Here is a 20659-nt window from a genome sequence, read left to right on the forward strand (position 1 = left end):
AAAACTGTATTTCCAAACTCCTTTGCAATTGCTTGTTGACATATGACCAAGTTCTGGCTGATGAGACGTAAGTGGAAGTGACAAGTGCAATGTCAAGCTGTACTTTTATTTATTTATTTTTGAGACAGAGTCTCGCTCTGTCACCCAGGTTGGAGTGCAGTGGCGCAATCTCAGCTCACTGCAACCTCCCCTCCCTGGTTCAAGTGATTCTCTTGCCTCAGCCTCCTGAGTAGCTGGGATTACAGGTGCCTGCCACCACACCCAGCTAATTTTTATATTTTTAGTAGAGACAGGGTTTCATTATGTTGACCAGGCTGGTCTCAAACTCCTGACCTCAGGTGAGCCACCTGTCTCGGCCTCCCAAACTGCTGGGATTACAAGTGTGAGCCATCATGGCCAATCAAGCTGTACTTTTAAAAGTAGGGACATCCCCTCCCCTTTTCACTTTCGAAATATCTGCATGAAAACTAGATTCCTGGAAAGCAGGCCTGGTGGCAGCCATCTTGAATTGCAGGCACCTGAGCAATACCTCAGGAATGGAAACCCTAGGGATGGGTGACCAACAGAACAAAAGGAGTTTGGGCTTCTGACAGTTCTCAGTGCAGACTTTATATTAAAGAGAAAAAGAAATCTTACATCTTTAAGCTCCTGTTAGCTTGGGTCTTTGTCACAAAAGCTTCATTTAGGATCTAATTAATTCAAAGCACAACATACACGAACAAAGGAAATCTCACTTCTTTTCTCCAGAAAGGTTGTCAGAGTTCTGGAGATGTTGCCCCATGTGTACAAGTACAGTTTACTGGAAAACAGACACACACACACAACTCACCATCAGGAGACCTGTGCTCTAGTCCTAGCTGTTACCACTTACGATGTGCCCTCAGGAAAGTTACCTACTCTTTAAGTCTCACTTTCCTCCTCCGCAAAATAGAGCTAATCCCTTCTTTGGCACAGCCCTCACAGGATTATTGTGAAATGTGAAGAGAGATGATTTCTGTGCAGATGCTTCATATGCTGCAAAGCACCACACAGGCAGGGTAATTATTAAAATATTTTATCCCAAAATCCTTCTTTATGCAACGTGGGTCATATTAACACTCAGTGCCTGAATATACCTTTCTGGTGAATAAAGAGCCTGCAATCACCTGACTCTAGCTAAGATGGTTAGAGCTCAGTTTGAGATGTTAGGAGCAGACCACCTCCAGAGGCTGGTGTTTCCTTCAACCATCAAAGATAAGACCTCAAGCCCCAACTCCTCAACTTAAATGTGGCATTGAGTAGAAAGCCAAAGGGTTTTAACCAAACAGTACAAACCCAATACCACATGGAGAGAAACTGCCCAAAGCCCATATACTACTAAAATATGGTGCATATCTTACTACATCTCGTATCTCATCTGCTAAGATACATTTGGCTTTTTCTATTAGATATATGAATATATGAGTGGCAGAATCAATCTCTGATGAAATGTCTATATTTTCCTTCCTCGTGTAGATATACATATAGTAGAAAACTAAGTGTAGGGGAAAGGTACAAAATGTTATACGTGAACAAACTAGATAATACATGCATCTCTGTAGAGAAAACACCTCAAATAATCAACATCAGCCAAGACTTGTGGTCCAATTCCACCCACCTTCAATGGGTGATAGGGTTTTTTAAATCCAAGTAAAATTAGCTGTTGGCTAGTATTTACTGGGCCCTCACTATATGCTGGGCACTACAGAACCTAAGGGCTTTATGTGTATTCTGTCCTCTAATTCTCTCAATAGCCCTAATGCTATTATCCCTCCCCATTTTCTAGACGAGGAAACAGAGGGTTGGAGAAATACAGCTGTTCCCCAAGTTCACCCAACTTATATGTGGTACAGTCAAGATTGAAACTCAGGCCATCTTACCTTCAGAATTCACATGCTTAACCACTACCTCACTCTGCCTTTTATATAAGCAGCAACAATTAAAGTGGAATCAATGCTCATATTCCCTTTGGAAATATTTTCTGATAAAACAAATGTTTCAACTGGAAAGAATGTCAGAACTATTTAGATGCACCTATATAACAGCTGTTCTAACTTTTTAAAAATGAATAAGCAAAGGAATCGAATCTACTGAGACAGGAAGCCAGGAGTGCGAACTACAACTCATCTGCCCTCCCCTAGAACCCATGGTCTCATTTTCAGCTCACAGAATGGTACTACTGACTACTAGACCTTAGTGTGGGTAGAAAAATTTTTTTTCAGAGAATACCTCATATTAACTTTACCAGCATTTTCATTTCATTCCGTCACCTTCTCAAAAAAATCTGTGTCACTTAAGTTCTACATAAACCAAAAATGGAAACCCCCAAGGCCAACAGCAAAGCAAGGATTTCATTCTTAACCCGCACCTCAGTGTGAGATGAGCTGAAGCTTCATTTCTACCTGCTGCCCCTTTCTGAGGGGTAGGTACTGACTGGGCTGGAGTGAAGGAGAAACACCAGGTAATAACATCACTGTTCCTGGCATGTTCTTTACGTATCAGGCAGCCCAGTGGTACTTTACCTGTGCTATTTCACAGAAGGCTTGCAAGGTAGGTGGTGACGTTTCCATCTTAGGGAGGGGAACATGGAAGCCCAGGGATAGACACCCAGCTAATAAGTGGCTGAGCTGACTTTTAAGTCTGGGTCTGACTCCAAAGCCTGTTCTCCTGCAGCATCATGCTGGGGTTTTCTAGAAGCCAAGAAAGGGACACAGAAGCAAAAGACCCCACCCTTCTTCCATCACAGTCCATCCTATTTGCTGTGCCAGAAAGCCCTAAAGAAGGGTAGAACGTGGATGGCTCCATGTTGGGCTGTTTCCTCCAGTTCATTAGCAGGGGTGAGGTCCTCTCATCCCTCTGCTACATTCTCTCCCACACCTCACCAAGAAGCTGATCAAAGAAGAGTATCAGTTTGTGTGCTCTGCAGGTACTGAGAGAACAGGCAGTGGCCAGACTGTGAAAGGACTTAAACAGACCTGCATGATTCAGTCTCCTAGACCCTAGCACAGGTGGCTACTGAGTACCCAAAATGTGAGCACTCTGAACTGAATGTGCTCTAAGTGTAAAATATGCACCAGATTTTGAAGGCTTTCCAATAGAAGAAAGAGATAAAGAAATGTAAAATAGCTCATTAATAATTGTTTATCAATTATTTACATGTTGAAATGAGAATGTTTTGGATATATTGAGCTAAATAAAATACAGTATTAGAACTAATTAGTATGATTAATTACTTTTTAAATGTGCATGCTAGAAAATATAAAATTATATATGTGGCTCACATTACATTTCTATTGGAAAGTGGTCTTAAGAGATCATGTTCAAGAATTTGTACTTTAAGAACAATGGCAGCCATTGTGAGCTTTTAAACGGAGGCATAACATGATCAGAATTGAACTTTAAAACATTACTCTGGCTACAAAATGGAAAATGGGCTGCCAAAGGCAATGAGCCAATATGGGGAGAGTTCTATAACTTCTAGGAGGTTCTACAACCGCCCAGGAGAAAGAAGATAGTGCCTGAAACACAAATGACTCTGCTTATTGCAGTAGAGATGGAGAAAAGCAAACAAATGTAAAACATATTTAGAAAGCAGTGCCCATGAGATGAAAAAAAAATTGATTGAAAGGACATCTATCAGGAATGCCTCCCAGGGTTTTGCTATGAGCTGATTGGATGGGCCATTCACCATTCATCGTCTGGTATTTATGCATCTATGAAAAAAAATGGTCAATCAAGTATCCTAGGGTCACAACAACCTTTCTCCATGAAGTTCCCCTGCAAGAGGCATGAATCATACATGCTCTGGGGACTTTGGAACTCGTGCATGCTGTTCCAAAGTGCTTTCCTTCTGAAGAGCTCCCAGAAGAAGTGCCTCAAGATTTTGCCAAGTCAAGAAACACTTTGGAAAGCTGTCGGAAATGATGGTAATGGATGCTAAGACCGGGAAATAGGCTGAAAGCACAGAGAGTGGGATGGACTGGGGTGGAAGAAGGGTGGGGTCTGCTCCACTGTCCCTTTCTTGGCCTTTTCTCTAGGAAATGCCAGCATAATGCTGCAGGGGACAGGCTTTGGAGTCAGACCCAGACTCAAAAGCCAGCTTGGTCACTTATAAGCTGGGCGTGTCTACTCTTGGGATCTTCTAGGCTTCCACGTTCTCGTGCCTAAGATGGGAAAATCACCACCTACCTTGTAAGGATTTCATGAAATGGCTGTTATCATTCAGGCTTTCTCTTCCACTCCAGCCACGTCAATACCTGCCCCCTAGGAAAGGATATCAGGTGTAAACAAAACTTCAGGGCATCTCACCTCTCACAGGTGAAAGCATGACAAATCTCAAGAAAGGCTAGGCGGGTTGTTTTGGTGTTAACTGCACAGAGAACCAAACAGCACCCCACAGCTGCTGTGGCATCAGAGGCCTGCTCCTTCCAGGGCAAGCATTATCATGAATAATTAAAGCCAAGCTCTACTTATCAAAATAAATGAACAAAGGGCCTCTGACACAGCAGTTCCCCCACCCCAATCTTTTTTGTTTTAGGAGCCACTTTTTCTCAGCTACTGCTCCTACCAATCTGATCATCTTCAGCGGCATCCCTATCAATTTGGGTAAATTAGCAAGCTTCTCCTCCATATGGAGCTGCGGCTGTAAATCAGAAAAATGAGTGTGTGTAAAATTATATAGCATAGGCCCAGTGTAATAATAAACACATTTATATTTTATAACTGCTGTTTTCTCCACCTTCAAGCCGCATCATTGCCTGGGCCCCAGAGGTTCCTAAGCACTCCCCACCGGCTCCTGTGTGCAGCCGTCTTGCTTTGTGTGCAATTTCCTTCCCCATCGTCACAGACCGCTATCTGCCAAATGCCAGCCGGCTCTTCTTTGTGCTGCAGTGGGCAAGGAACCATACCAGCTCACAGTTCTCTCTGCAGCAGAACACAGACACAAATGAGCAGGTGACCTCTCAAACTGTGTCAAAACGGGCCCTTGACCCAGAGACCTCAAAACTTCAGTGGGTTCGCTGTCTAAATCACCCACCTAAAAAGACCTATGTTTGCACAATGTGATTGTGTTTACACAAAGATTTAACGCCTCAATAGAGCAAAAGCTGTTCAGTTAATTTTAATTATTGCTTTACTCTTCTCGCAACAGATTTTTTAAAAAATGCTTAACGGTGAGCTTGTGGTAATTGATCCCACAAGCTTTGTACCTATGGTCCTTGTAGTTCATACGATGACAGGAGTGGGAAGGATGTATGAAAAGTTTTCCCTAGCTGCAAAGGATTCTTTCTGGCTTTGCTCATTAACTATTCTTTTTGGATAAGATGCACACCAGGAAAACCACAAAAACAAAAACAAAAACAAAAACTTTAACATCTAACCATGAGAGAGGGGAGAAAGATACACAGGTGGGTTTGAAAGCATTGTAAATGCTTACGAGCCAATTATCAGCAAGGAAAAGGCTATTATCAAATTGGGTTGGGGGCCCCGCCAATTCTAACGATTTATTAAGGTTATTTCCATGGCAGGTAGAATGAAATAAAAAGGGGAAGTTTGAAAATACAAAGATGTACAGGAACACAGGATCACACACAAAAATATCTACAGACAAACAATCCTCAAAAGAGTGGAGCCCTCAGGGGTAATGTGTGTTATTCCTTCAGCCTTCCAGGAATTTGTCTTTTGGTGTTAATACCTTTTCTTTCCTCAGATCTCTGGATATAAGTGCCCATCACTCTGAGGTTCCTGTAGATCCTTTTGGCAGAATGCTAGAAAGCAGCTATTCTTCTTCACTGTGTGCTTTTCTGAATTCAGAGGAGAGACTGCTGCACATATCAAGCAAAATCATAACCTGAGTTTGGGATCTTTGCCCATGAATAGATTTACAATTCCTGTATTTACCAAGGGTTTTTATTCTTAAGACTTCTAACCCATTATAAATATCCTCAACTGGGCAAAAACAAAGATAAAATAAAACTATCCTGAATTCCACACTTATCATACAAACAAAAATAAAGGCACAGAAATCATTTCTTCAACCTTACCTAGCAAAGCTCTGGTGTAACTGAGAGGAGCATACAACTCACATACTAAGATCTACCCATCCATAGATTCCTTTGAATTCTTTAAGGCATCTCCATTTGGGTTTTCCAGCTTAGTAATAAAGAGGATTGCTAAGATGCATTCTTTCAAGGGGTTCAGAGAAAAGTTTCTATTTGCTATTTCTCATCAAGAATTATCTAAAATATGCAAATGCAGTAGTACTGAGATATCACTTCAAGAATCAATACCTTGCATTTGTTTGCATCTTCAAAACCAGCTTTATTTCTTAAAATAGGGGAAAACCAACTAAGATCAAGGATTCTTAAGTTCAACCAAAATAGACAGAATGTAGGAATATACAAGATAATCACTAGTTCTCTTAGCTATTCTGAATTAGTAGTTATACCGAACAAGTAAAACAACAACAAATAGTAAGCCATTTATTTTTCTGAACCACAAACAAAACTGAATTCATTTATATTGTTTCAACTTAGGCCCCCAAAAGAAATAACTGATCTCTAAAGGAAAAACAGAGTAGGGCAGGCTCTGTGATGGTTCAGCAGTGAAATCTTTGAAAAATGATTCTTTGAGCCTCAGTTCCCTTATTTGTACAATGGGTATAATGAGAAGACTTACCCCATGGGTAAGTGAAGGTTAAATGGAAGGATGTATGTGAAACACTTGGCAACTGTAAAGATCAATACGAGTGATATTATTATTGCTTACCTGGGTAATGCACTAACATAGAAGCAGCCATTCCCAGGCTTGGTACCCAATTGCCTTCTTACTCCCAAAGCTGATCTGAGTAGGAATGCCTCAGCTTACCCTTTCTTTAGCACATCTGCTCTGGGAAGCTGACTAAGTAACCCACTGCATCTTCAGGTCATCAAGATAAGATTACTAATTCCCTACTGGGTCTAAAACTAAGGTCCGATAACAACTGTGATCCAAAACATGGCACTTAGCATGACCCCACAAGGCCAGCTCACTAATGGCAATCTCTTCAAGTGGCAAGGGATAAGCTAATACATGTAAAAGCCACAGGTGTCACGTACTCCCTACAGCCACATTCACATGTATGAGAGGAATAAAGTCAGCAGTATTATCTCCAAACAGCAAGGACAATGCCATACAATTATAATAGCATATTGTCCATTGTATCTGGGGATGACACGTCTGACAATGTTATTTTCTATGCATGTGAATGTAGCTGAAAGGGCCAATGCATAATTCACAGCTCCTGACAAAATGCAGACATAAAGTATGTGTCCATTAGATAAGGCAATTTAAATCCTTTTACCTGAAATAGCACCTTTCTCCCTAAGAACTCAAAAAGCTTCCAGTATGCTCTTCATGGTGCTGGTGCGAACCAGAACAGTGAATAGTAGGAAATGTACTGAAGTAGCAAATACCAGCACAATATACAGTTTTCCCAATAAAAGTTTTATTTTCCCACGGAAAACACGTCACTCTTATTTCTTCACTAACAGTTAATCTTCTTTTTGGTAACAAGGAAGCAACTGTTACATCTCAGCAAGGCCACTGTACCCAGGGGGAGAATGACAATACCATATTACGGTGTGGCTCTTCAGCGCGTGGTCAGCTAGGCCCATTTCCTGGCAAAGCACCTCCCTCCCACGTACCAGCCTGGCAGCTGATGTGATCAAACCTCTGCCTCGGCAAAATCTCAAATTATTACAGGTCAGGAGCCTTCTGCAAAAGGGGAGGGCATGAGGCTCAGGAAGAGTCACAATCACGAATCTTCAATCTAGAAGTTTAAGCATTTAGTGGAGGTAGGGAGATTTCTTTCTTACCATAAGGGGAAAAGCAGCACATCATCTAAATCCTAACAGAAATAATAAATAATGCAATATTTCCATTTAGTCAATATTGTTAAAGATCATAAAAGGGAAGAAGGCAACACCTGGTGGGTAGGTCATCTTAAAAGGATTAGGAAATGTTTTGCAAGTGGTTCAGAGCAACCTACAGAGAAGAAGACAGCTAAGGTTGCATTAGGCCAGGGTTTCTCAACTTTGGCACTGTTGACCCTTGGGCCCACATGATCCTTTACTGCGGAAGTTGTCCCGGGCATTGTAGGATACTCTGCAGTATCCCTCCCTCTACTTCCCAGATGCCAGTAGCATACCCCCAACCCCAGATATGACCATGAAAAATGTCTCCAGACATTGCTAAATGTTCCCTGAGGGACAAAATCTCCCTTGGTTGAGAACCACCACATTAGGCAACTAATGATCTCACATTTTGGGAGAGTGGCTGGACCAAAAGATTTGCTGTCACACATAATGGCCTTTTCAGACATTGATAGGATGTCCCAATACCCTCCTTGAACCACTGTGTGACTCTCCCATTCCTGCTATGCCCTTCTTAGCCTCAGAAGTTCTTAAAAGTTCAGGGAAGGCCCATCTGTGTGGAATGCTCTCCCAGTGTGCACAGGCCACATAAGGTTTTGAGCACAGGGTGTCCAGCTACAGGCTGAGAGGGGCTGAATCTGGCTCTGCTCCTCAAGCACAGGGAAGCTGCCCCATGCAAAGGGTACCTTTTTCTAATTCACACAAAAACATATTATGGCTTAGCAGCAGCCCTGCTGGGGGATTAGCAGCCATCAGATTCGTCCTTTCCAATTTTGTCAACCGGTTTGCTTGATGTCAAAGGTAGCAGTTTTGTATGGCCATGAGAATTAGCAAAGCAGGTTTTCAGGACTGAGGAGAACCAGGGGTTGAAGGAGCTCCATGGAATACCTCCTTTCTTCACTCCCCAAAGCATGCTTGCTTGTATGCCTGAACTCTATTGCTTTAAACATGGAGACATCAAAAGAAAAAAGATCTGCTCTCCCAGAAGAGTACAATGAGAGGAAGCTCGGAAGTATGCACTGATGTTCATTCATCACTAGGTTAGTAACCATGACCACCTTCAGCCTTCAAAGACCCCTGCCCTGGGTTTCCAGGGTCTTGCCAGAGCCACAGTGAGGCTGTATAACCACATCCAATCAACCGGTGAAGAGGGCTGGGTAAGACAAACTCCCCAGACTTTTCTGAACTTTTCAATCTGTATCCTGCTTAAGTCAAATAGGGACAATCCATAATATACTTGCAAAGTTGTTATTCTGACAGTCTGCGGTCAACAAAGATGAAATACTCAAACAAAACCACCCCCCTCTCAAAGTCAGAATATAAAACTTGTCAAGTGACAAAGGGATATTCTGACTTCTGATGGTTCTTCATAAGTAAATGGCTAATTCATTTAATGGGCAAATGCTTTTGAGTGATTAACAACTGGTCCTTTTAATCAAGATAGCAGAAATAATATTATACCCTCTCTGTAAGTTTTTCTTTGGTAACAAGATTTTCTTTTGCAATTTGAGCACGACTAACGGCTAGCTGGTTTCCTTTAGATAGGTGTTAACACTGAAATCTTCTCGCGATCACCTAGCCTGGCTGGAGGCCTTCTGCCTATGTTAAGGGTACTTTAAGTAGAAATGATTCCATAAAGCCTGAATTTATCTTATGGTGGAAGGGCTTGTACCTCAGCCTAGGCCTCCTCCTGCTTCAATTGTGATAGGGTATGGTGGATCTCATTAGTATGGGAAACCAGTAACAGCCATTAGTGTCAAATAAGAGTTGCCTTTGCTAACTATTTCTCTGCACAGTCACACAACATGCTCTGAGTTTTCTCAATAAAACAGCTCCTTCCCAGGGGAATAAAGCTGCCTCTTCAAGAGGCCCCAATTTACATACACTTTCTCAACAATTTAAAGTGAAATCTCCTTGGAGCATCACTTCACTTCTAAAGAATCTTCCTTGTCACACTTCCAGTGAGAATTTCAATAATGATGAAATGTAAACTTCTACTTCAACAAGAGAGGACAACAATATATAAAGTAATTACCTTTTTACTTGTTTTTTAAATCACAAAATTGATTTTAGATTTTGCATCACATTTGTTCATTTGCCATCAGGAAAGCAGCTATGGTGCAAAATGTGTTATTGCCACGTAAATGCAATGTCCCAATGAAAAGCACCAGGGCATGTGCTGTGCATATCAAAGGAATAAAACCCATAATAGGAGAGTCAAGGGTCTACAAGCCTCCCTTTACTCCTCCATAATAAAACAATCAGGAAAATCCCATAATGCGTTTAGTCCATTCTATTTCCTACTTTATACTCTGATATCAAGAAGAATGGCTACAGAATAATTTGGTCCATTTAAGAAATAAGGTGGCACTATCCTTAAGATGTTAAAGATGCTGTCTTGTTATAAAGTATTTTTAATATCTGCACAAATTCTATTACTACTCATATCAAAATATAGGTATGTAATATTTTGCCAATTTTTTTTTTTCTGAAGAAGACCAAAGCTGTCATTTAAGTTATGTCTTCAAATGTCTTGTTTCCTTTAAACTATATTTATAAAGTATGCCGAGAAAGAAAGACTTCAAGACTTTAATGTGTTTCCATAGCTAAAGGATTTAGTTGAGAAGGCAGGATGAGGGGCCGCAGGTGCCAGACATTGTGTAGAATTTGCACTTATGCTCCATTAATTGCCAGCATATCTTCCTCTCCCTTTTCCTCCTCTCCCCCCTGACTAAATCCCTCTGGAAAACAGCAGAGCAGCAGGCCCAGACTGGTACCCAGCAGCAACACCAGGAGCAGAAGTAGCCAATTACCCTCCAGAATACAAAGTGGGGTGGGGGTGGGGGGGGGAAAAATGATGCAGTTACCTAGCAACCAGAAAGAGCAGAAACAGCTGTGTAGCAGGCCCAGGCTGGTACCCAGAAGAAACAGGATAGCCAATTAGCACACTGTATTTAATGCTGATGTGGTTTCCTAGTAACAAGATGTACAAGTCTGTCTGTTGCATTTTCCCCCTCCCCTTCTCACATTTTCCTCAATCATGCACAGTATTACTATTTGCCCTAATTACTGTTTCTCCACTGCTTCCAGCGACCATTATTTTATCCCCAGAGAAATTGGAAGAACTCAGGAAAAATCTTCTGTAATGACAGTATTTAGTTTCAAATTCAGTTTAGTTGTAAGCCTTGATACACTAAATAACAACAAAGAATGAAAAAAACAAAAAGCTAGCAAATTGCCCTCTGCCCAAATTTTTAAGTAGCCTATGATACCTTTTCTAAACGCTAATATTTACATGCAAGTGCAACAAAAAAATTTAATACATACCGTCATTTTGCCACACATTACATTTTCAAATACGGTGAATCCTCTGTGTACTTGAATTTATTCATATTGATTTTCTCACATTCTCTCCTGAACACTAGGAACATAAAATGTCTTATTACCTATATCAAGGAAGGGGGATGTATCTTTTGTTGCTCTTTTTAAAATACCAATACTAGTTTAAACAGGCTCATGACCAATTGAGAATTCAATATGAGGGATCATTATTTCCTTTCTGCAACAGAAGTTCAGTACAGGTGAAGGATGTTGCATATCCCATAGTAAGGGGATTCCAAACACCATGTTATAAGTTCATAACCAAGCAACAAATTCCATGAGATGACATTAAACTACATAAACACACGAAATGAAGACAGAAACCTTTTAAACAGGACTACTGCACAGTTATTCTAAAATATTTCCTACCATATCTTGGTGCTCTTCTACACTCGAATATGTACCAGAGTCAAGCTTTTTCTTGGTTCTATTCACTAGGACACAGATAGAATCCTGCATTTTTTAGGGCATCTGCTAGACTCCTAGAATCACTCTCATTTAACATTGGCTTCAATATTAGAACAAACTATAGTCCTTATTACAAAACATCCCTGCTAGGAAAATAGCAAGGTCTCCAGAGAAAGGTATTCGATACCCTAAGACACCTAACTAGGCAATACTCTACCATGGAGGTCAAGTTCTTTCTCAACTAAGGATGGCTTCTGGTTTCCTGCCTGCAACAAAATGATTGATAGCTTTTACCATTTTTAGCTCACCTAGTGAAACAGATAAAACTATGATGGCCCAACAAAGTTGGGATTAAAACATCTTTTTATATTATTTGCCTGAAAACAATATGTACCACTTTACTGAATTCCATACACGTTATAGTAATGGAAACGGGATACATTTTAAAAGCAGAAACAACAAAATAAGCCTAAGTATATGTTTTATAATACCAGATGAGTAGTTTAGAATATAAAAGGAGTTTTAATCTGTAAATGTATTTTATTTTGCAAACAAAATAAAAGGGGTCTTACATGAATGCAGATAACTTTTGAAGGGAAGAAAAAAAAGACGTCAGTTGCAAAAAAAAAAAAAAAAGGGGGTATGCTAAGTAAGCTTGGTTTAGGACAAAGCTGGACTGAGGCTCCATAAGGAACCAGCAATGGGGCATTCTGATCTTTCCTCCCCTACAAGATTATGGGGTCCAATCCCGTGTCAGTCCCCAGCTCACCTAGCTCCATAAACGTACATGTTGAAGGAGAAGGTAGGGTGAACAGAAATATGGAACAAAGCATGCTAAGCTTATTCTCATTGCAGACATCCTTAAATAATTGAAGTGCTTTCACCTCCATTATATCACCACCCATTGGTGACTGAACATGGGGACATAGCAGGAATGAGAAGTAACTCCATCAGTGGTTGGCTGAATAACCAACACATTAAAAAGTCACCAACTTTTAATTATTTTAAGTGATCTTGCCTCGACCAACATTTAGCTTAATAACGTCATGTCAATACATTAACACATTGTTGAAAGGAAGCCACTTTTAGAAAATGTAGAAAATCCAGTAGCAGAGGAGGGGTAGATGGGACGGTGCTGGAATGAAGTGGGGGAATGCCATCCCAGTTCCCAACACTCCCCCATCATGTCTCCCTACCTGTTTACAGACTACTGAAATTCTATTAAGTTTCCCCTAATTGAAGGTTAAAAAACTAATAATAGAAGATTAAAGTGTTATACACCGGTGGATGGATGTATAATCCACCGACCACAACAGTCTACAGTGTACCAACCACAACAATCTACAGTGTATTGCTACCAGATCCTTTCTGCTGTGAAGGATAGAGGAAAGCTGCAGGGCAGAAAGTAACAGAGTACAGGAAGGGATCAGATATTAGGTACTTAGGTGGGGAATGCAGAAGAAAAAAACCCCATATTTTAGAAAACAAGTTTGGCCAGGGCTATCCAGTTTGCCTCCATCAGGGTGAAGACAAATAGAAACTGCCTGCCTGGAAAGGGTTAGGCGTTCTCCATTCAGTACCGGAGTTGTGCAGCAGAGCTTAGTGTCACCTGACACATTCTGCCCCTGGTGGACCAGATTCCCAAACAGCTGCATTTACTCATCAGAACTAATTTCCTTATAATGAAAGTTTGTTTCCTGATGATCCGTTATCAAGGTTTCAACTGTAATTTCTACTATATTCACGCTGAATATTTTTCAAAGAAAGACAGGTCATCTTACAATTATTTTTCATCTGTCCTTATATTTTAACTTTTTTAAAAAGAGGATCATTCAAAACAAACTTGTTTAAAAAAATTAACACATAAGTTTCTTAAACTCCATTTTTTTCTAATTCAAACACAATTACTACATTATTATTTCAACTTCAGGAAACATAGAAAATTCCTGCCTACCATCAATTCTTATAACGTCATCTTAGCCTTCACTCTTTACAAAGCTCCACATAGCTTTCCTTGAACCTTCCTATATTATATGTACAGGATAACCATGATCATGATGGTAATTAACACTCATATTATAATAGAAACAGCCTCTGTACATTATCGATTTATTAAAAGGAACAGTTTTTCTGAAAGTTTACACTTGGCCTTCTCAATGTCATTTTTTCATTTACACAGACTTCTCATGACCCTCTTCTTTTCTTCTCTATCAAACAGAACTCGCCCACCCTTGAAACCTTAGAATTTATAAAATTCTATTACTTTCACTGCCTTTTCTGAAATGAGATTCCAATTTTCTCTTCTCCTTCCTCCCAGTTCCCCCACATCCCCCATCCAAGCTATATTCTCTTCTGAGATCAAGTTCCAAATATAATGATTTTATGAAACCATATTTCAGGCTTTTGTGTCAAAAAGCGAGGTCCTCGGCAATAATAGAGGGACTAGTGTATGTACAGTGGGTGTTCAAAAATATTGTTTATGATGAAATACTCATTAATTTCATGTTTTTCTTTCTCCTCCATTCTTATTTTAGCATACTTATTTGCTTTGTGACTATCAATTATCCATTAAAAGGACATCTGGAATAGGCATCCCACAAAGCCTATATTTATTATCATAGTATAATGATAAAATAAATGTGCTTGCTGTGTATATGCTAAGTTTAAGCCATGCTTCCCAATATATGTTTACATTAATTTATCTTCATAAATGTTAGGAGTTATCACATTGCTAAATTATCATGTGGTAAAGTTTTAAGATTTTACTGAATCAGAAAATTCTCCCAGCGATTGTTTTTCACCATCTCATTTCATACCCTTTCTTTTCAAAGTTCTCTTAAGCTCTTAAATATGCTAAATCCAAATTATCAAACCCTCCTATTCAGCTCTCTCCACCTTGTGAACTGAACATTTAACCCTTATTCTTGTTTCCATCCCATAATCAGGGTTTAATGAGTTTCTGCCTCAACACATGGATAAACTTCATTAGCAGCCATGTGTCTCGGCATATTAAAGGCCCTTTAATGTCTTAAAATTGCCCCATTTCAGTTGCTATTGTATAAATTCAAAGAATTCTTATCTATGGCACTAGGAGGTTGAAAGTGGTCGATGAACCCCCTACAGTTCCACACTGAGGTATTTAATTTTATCCTGCTGATATGCCTGACCTTGAATTAGGGCTTCTATTTATATAAATTACTATATTATCACATTGACATCATTTAAAAAGATGAACAGCATCAATAAACACTCTGTCCAGAAGGAGAGAAGCGACTTGTTACCTCCAAAATCTTCCATGCTGCCTCTGACTGCTGATGCAAGCCCCTGCTTTCATTTACTGCCCCATCACCACACTTCAGCACTCCTTCCCAAATGGACCACCCTGTTCTCCTTTGCTGGTCACTCCATGGTACAGTGCCTGACATCTATGGGCACTTAATATGTGTTCGCAGAAAGACTGAAGAACACATACAGTAAATAAGAAGCAAAACAATCTACTGAGTAGGATGTAAGCCCATAGGTCAGGAGACATGGGTCTAATTTAATTTCTAACAATAGGGAGTTGTATAGCCTGAACCAAGTTACTTTTCTTTTTTTTTTTGGTCCTCAGTTTCTCCCATGTTGTGATAATACTGACCTTTCTTATTTGATAGGGACAGAATATTAACATTTGTCATTTTAATGCGTGAACTGAGACTGGCATGTCTCTCTTTAACACTAACATTAAAAAAAATGAAAATAGTAACAACCATAAAATAGTAGCTTAATCAGTAACAATAACAGTCCTGGAAATGGAAGACCATTTCTTTGTAATTTCCTTCTCAGTCACCTGATGAGGCAGTATGTTTAAGGATCCTCCTAATTCTCACCTATTTAGAGAGGATATTTAGTTTTCATTGTCCATTTGCATTTAAACTATACGTCTTTAATTTCCTCTTAATAATGGGTTACTTTTAAAAAATTCATTTGACTTGTTTCCCCTTCATTAGTAAGCTCGAAAGTTAAGAGAGCTCCAACTGGAGCAATACTGTTTGGTGCAAATCCTTGCCCAACCATCTATGATGAGCTGTGTGACGCTGGGCAAATTACTTCTCTGGGTCTCATTTTCCTCATCTATAAAATAAGATGGTACCTATGTCATTGGGTTAGTATAAGGATTAAAAGGGTTAATTTCTGTAAAACATTTAGAACAATGTCTGGGACATAGCAAGTGCTTTATATGTATTTGTTGAATAAGTAAAATAAACTGTATTTCAAATTTTAAAGGCCTTTCATTACAGGTGGGACATAACACTTCTGTTTGCCTTTTGAATGCTACACTGGTCTTTTTGTTTGTAGTATTTTTAGCCACCTTTTCATTTGAAAATAAACTATTTCCCTAAATTCTGATTAAACTTAGAGATTGTGCCACTTTCTGATTCAATAAGATGGGCCCCAAAGCAAATGTAAAATGCTAAGCAAATTGCACACTTGTATTACTTTTCCACCTGAAAAGCATCCTGTTATACTGTTCGGTACAAAATCTAGAGAATGCTTATCACCACCCATGGTTTAGGTGACAGCAACTTCAGTCTATAGAGAGAGTCCTCCAAGCAGCACATTCAGAGAACATGGCTTCTTCACATCTCCCTTCACTGCGACCAAGAATCAAAGATCTAATGACTGGCCGTTGTCCTGACTTTACCAATATGACTCACTCATAATAACATAAATGTGGTCGTGCCTTTATATGGATTTTCAAATTTGAAAAGTCTGTTCACTTAGCACAAAGCAGCATTTCAATGAAAGGTTTTTTATCTCTTCTCAGAAGTAATTAAGAAGAAATGTAGAAAATACTTCCTTCTTTTTTTACGTAGAAACTATTAAGATTTTTTAAAAATTGATTTTTGCTGAGAATGAGCATAGTTGTTTTTTTTTTTAACATTGGAAGTGAAGGTTACCTTTCATCAAAATATAAGGATTATTTAGCTGACTCAAGAAGATGAATACAACTATGATCATAATGGTAGAATGTGTGAGAAAGAAAAATATATGAAGACCAGAAAACAGAGTAGGAGAGACAGGTCTGCAATGACTTGGCTGCTAAGAACATTTTTACGCTCATGCCAACACTAGGTGCTCTTCCCAGTGAATAAACCATATGTCCATTTTTCTAAGTTTTTATTGTTTTGAGATGGTGTCTCGCTCTGTCACCCAGGCTGGAGTGCAGTGATGCAATCTCGGCTCACTGCAACCTCCGCCTCCCGGGGTCAAGCGATTCTCCTGCCTCAGCCTCCTGAGTAGCTGGGACTACAGGCACGCGCCACACGCCAAGCTAATTTTTGTATTTTCAGTACAGACGGGTGTTGGTCAGGCTGGTCTTGAACTCCTGACATCAGGTGATCCACCCGCCTCAGCCTCCCAAAGTGCTAGGATTACAGGCGTGAGCTACCGCGCTTGGCCCTTATATCCATTTTTATATGCTTCCTTTCACTAAATCCTGCTACTTCATAATATTCCCTTTGTCCCATTCCTCGCCTCATCATCCTGCACCTCCAGCTCAGTACCCCCATCTCTAACTTTACTTCCTTGGGCAACCTGCGTTTGTGCCCTAGCTACCAATGTGAACATCTGCTACCTTAAAAAATAGTAAATAAAAAAATCACCTCATTGCCTAATATCCTCCAGGGCAAAAATTTTGAAGGATTCAGCATCCTCAAAAAACAGCCACAAAAGGAAAAAAAATGCGTATCTTTTTCAGCTCAGTAAATTCTGTCTATATAAAGATTAAATGAATAACACCTTAAAAATTCTTCAATGCAAGCAAATCCATGTTACCAACATGTATTGTCTTCCTTTATGCATATGAGAGGAAGACACACACATTTCATTTTACTTCATTTCTTCACTGTATCTCCTTTGCAATGTATTACCATATAGAAGAGATATACCATATATCTGCAACTCTAGAGAACAAAATGCAAATACTTCTTTCTCTGGGATGGTATTCTTATCTCCCTCTTTTTCCTGTCCCAAAACACCTCCCCAATTGGAAGATAAGAAATATTTTGACTGAATTAAAGTGAGTCCTGGGTTAAAATAGCTTGCCTGAATCCAACCAGAGCCCATTTTAAAAAAATCTTCATTTCCACATTTGGTCAGCAGCTCTCCCAACTCCAGCCCTTGTATCAGCAGCCTCTTTCCCAACCTGAATTCCCATCTCCATACACCTTTGCCCTCGAGCTTTTACCAGTCCATTTCCTTTATATGTTTGCACTTAATTTGATTCCATCCTTCATGCTGTTTTCATTATTCTTAGTTCATCTACGCCACATAAATTATCACCTTTGTTTTCAGTTCCCCATGTGCTCCAATTCACACCAATTCCAAATAAATACTTCTGATTCTCATCCATTTAATCCAAATTAATTCACATTCTCCCCACCCTCCACCCGTCTCTACCTCCCCTTTTATCTGTTTCTCTTTCTTGTAGCACGTACTTTCCGTGCATGTCTCTGAGGAAGGTTTTACAGGCAAAATGCTTCTGTGGATGCAAGGTAACTGCTTTCTATGTTGTGAGAGGAAAGCCATGATCTTTCTGCCTTATTGCCAACTTCTATGGGCCAGTGCTTGCATGTCTGGTTTATCTTCCACAACTTGTGTCCACAGGTGTCATCACCCCACATCCATTGATCAACCACCGGGAGCGAGAGGGAAAAAGCTTCTCGCCGTTTTGCGGTATTTAACTTTGGCTAACTGGCTTGTTTCTGGTTTACAAAGCTGTTTTTTCACTCAGTCATCACTAATATCAACAATAACAGTAATAGCTACAATCAACCCCACTACTATCTGTAATGAGTTCTTACTATCTATCAGGTATTTTGTTTTTTTTTTTAAGAAGTATTTTACAAGTATCTGCTCATTTAATATTCAAAACAATCTAGGAGGTAGACACAATTGTCCCTACTTTAGAAATGAGGAAACTGAGGTCATAAATCTAGGAAGCGACAGTGCGAGGACATAAACCCAAGTCCACCTGATCACAAGGCTCAGCTCTTAACTGCTCTGCAATACCGCTTTTCTAACAATGCCTGGTGCCTCCCTGAGTGAATTCCCAATAGGAGTCTTTCCACTTTAGTCCAACATGAAGCAAGTAGTTGCAGGTGCCAGGTAACATAATGAGCTCCACCTTGGTAATCACTCTGAGTAGACAATGCTCAAAAAAACCAAGCACCAAATAATGTATCAACCCTAACAGTCACCCTTCTGACATCTGTTGGAAAGAGAGGATAAGAAAGAAGAAAAAAATGCTCTGGACTCCCTAAAAAGAATCTCTGCTTTCCCAGAGCTGTCCAGCCTCCATGCTAAGCAGGATGTGCCCTTAGTGCCAATAATTCAGAAAGTGTCCATAATCATGAACTCCACAGCCCAAAGACAACACAACATTCTTGCCCTTTTCTGCCTTCTCTGGTTTCCTGGAGGGGCCAGGAGATGAGTCATGCACTCCAGCCTGGGAGCACTGCAATGTCTTTCCAATGTCTCGCCATTACTTTACTCATTGACTTTAGAAAGAAAGAAATATCAATAAAAACTACCTTCAGAACAATACCAAGGAAGCAAGAACTGACAATAGCATGAAGCATTAGCCTTGGTGTGTGTATGTGGAGTGGTGAACTGGAACCCAAATTCTGATGGGAAACCATGAGTGGGTCTCTATGCCTGAGCCACGGGATATAAACATTATGTTAGGAGACTGTCCCATGAACTAAGCAAGAGCCACACAGGAAATTAAGTTCAGAATTAGAGCAGTACAGGCCCAAGTCCTGGTGTGCAAGGAAGTAATGTCAGTCTTCATCCTCCCATGGGAATAACTCTAAGGTTCATAACATTGATTTCCTCTGTCATATATTATATATTCGAACTTCAGGAAAGTTCTTCTCTACTACACAAAAACAGTTCATGGACCTCCAGAACACTAGAATTGAAAGGGGCCTTAAGAGCCAGATTGTTCAACAGATGTGGAAAATGAGGCCTGGTGAGGTAAAGGAACAGGCTCAAGGTCACAGAGCTGGATAGTGGCAGAGTTAGAACTAAAGCCCAGGTTGTTGTGATTTTCCAGCCAACAATCTCTCCCCTGCACACTTCTTTGGCGGCACAGCCCAGAAGGCCCCCCAGAGCACCAAACACTTTTCCTAGCTCATATGCTATCACTGATTTCTCTCCAAGAACGCTTTTATACTTCCACTTACACCTTTGGGGATTTTCCCTATTCAGCTCGCAGTGTACAAACAGTATGCAAAAACCATACAGGTCCACTGTTGGAGACTCACTTAAAAATCACCAATCACAGTAATTGCTACTAGCATCCTAGTAGCCCAGGAAGAGACACCACCCCTAAGCTCCAATCTCAAAGCAGAGAACAAAGACCAGTTCCAAGGAAAATAAGAGTTTCACGCTTTTCTGTGTAAACCCCACTTTTCCAAATTATCCCATTGCTCAAAAGATCAGTATGACTGGAACTTAGGGATGCTGTCTCTTCCTGGGCTACTAGGATGCCCTGAGTAAAATACACAATCCCCATCCCTCCCCCACCCGCTCTTGCCACACACATAGCAATGTAATCACTTTAGCAACTTCTCAGTAACAAGCTCATTAAAAAGCAATTCTGCCATCTCTCCATAAAGCACGCGCCAGAGAACAATGCAAAAGAGGAGATGCCAATTAATTATAGAATGATCACATCTAATGAACTCTGAAACCCTCCTGCTGTTGGTGACTTTGATGAAAAATCAGGATGCTGGGAAAAGAGTGAATAGGGACACCCTAGCTACCCTGTTTAACTGTGAATGCTTTCAAATGCATCCTCAGCTCCCAGTGTTGATCACAACTGTGGAGCTACACTCACAAAACAATGCAAAGTGTCAGGAAAGTGACAAGTGTCTGTGTCACAAACAGCTATGAGT

General features: G+C 40.2%; 1 protein-coding gene across 8 annotated transcripts in view; it reads right to left on the reverse strand.

The window, feature by feature from the left end:
• Positions 1-20659, reverse strand: part of KLF7 (KLF transcription factor 7) — a 98997-nt gene that overhangs the window by 28059 nt on the left and 50279 nt on the right. The gene's annotated exons all lie outside the window — the stretch shown is intronic.

Source organism: Pongo abelii, chromosome 11 (assembly GCF_028885655.2).
Source record: "Pongo abelii isolate AG06213 chromosome 11, NHGRI_mPonAbe1-v2.0_pri, whole genome shotgun sequence".
NCBI classification, from domain to species: Eukaryota; Metazoa; Chordata; class Mammalia; order Primates; family Hominidae; genus Pongo; species Pongo abelii.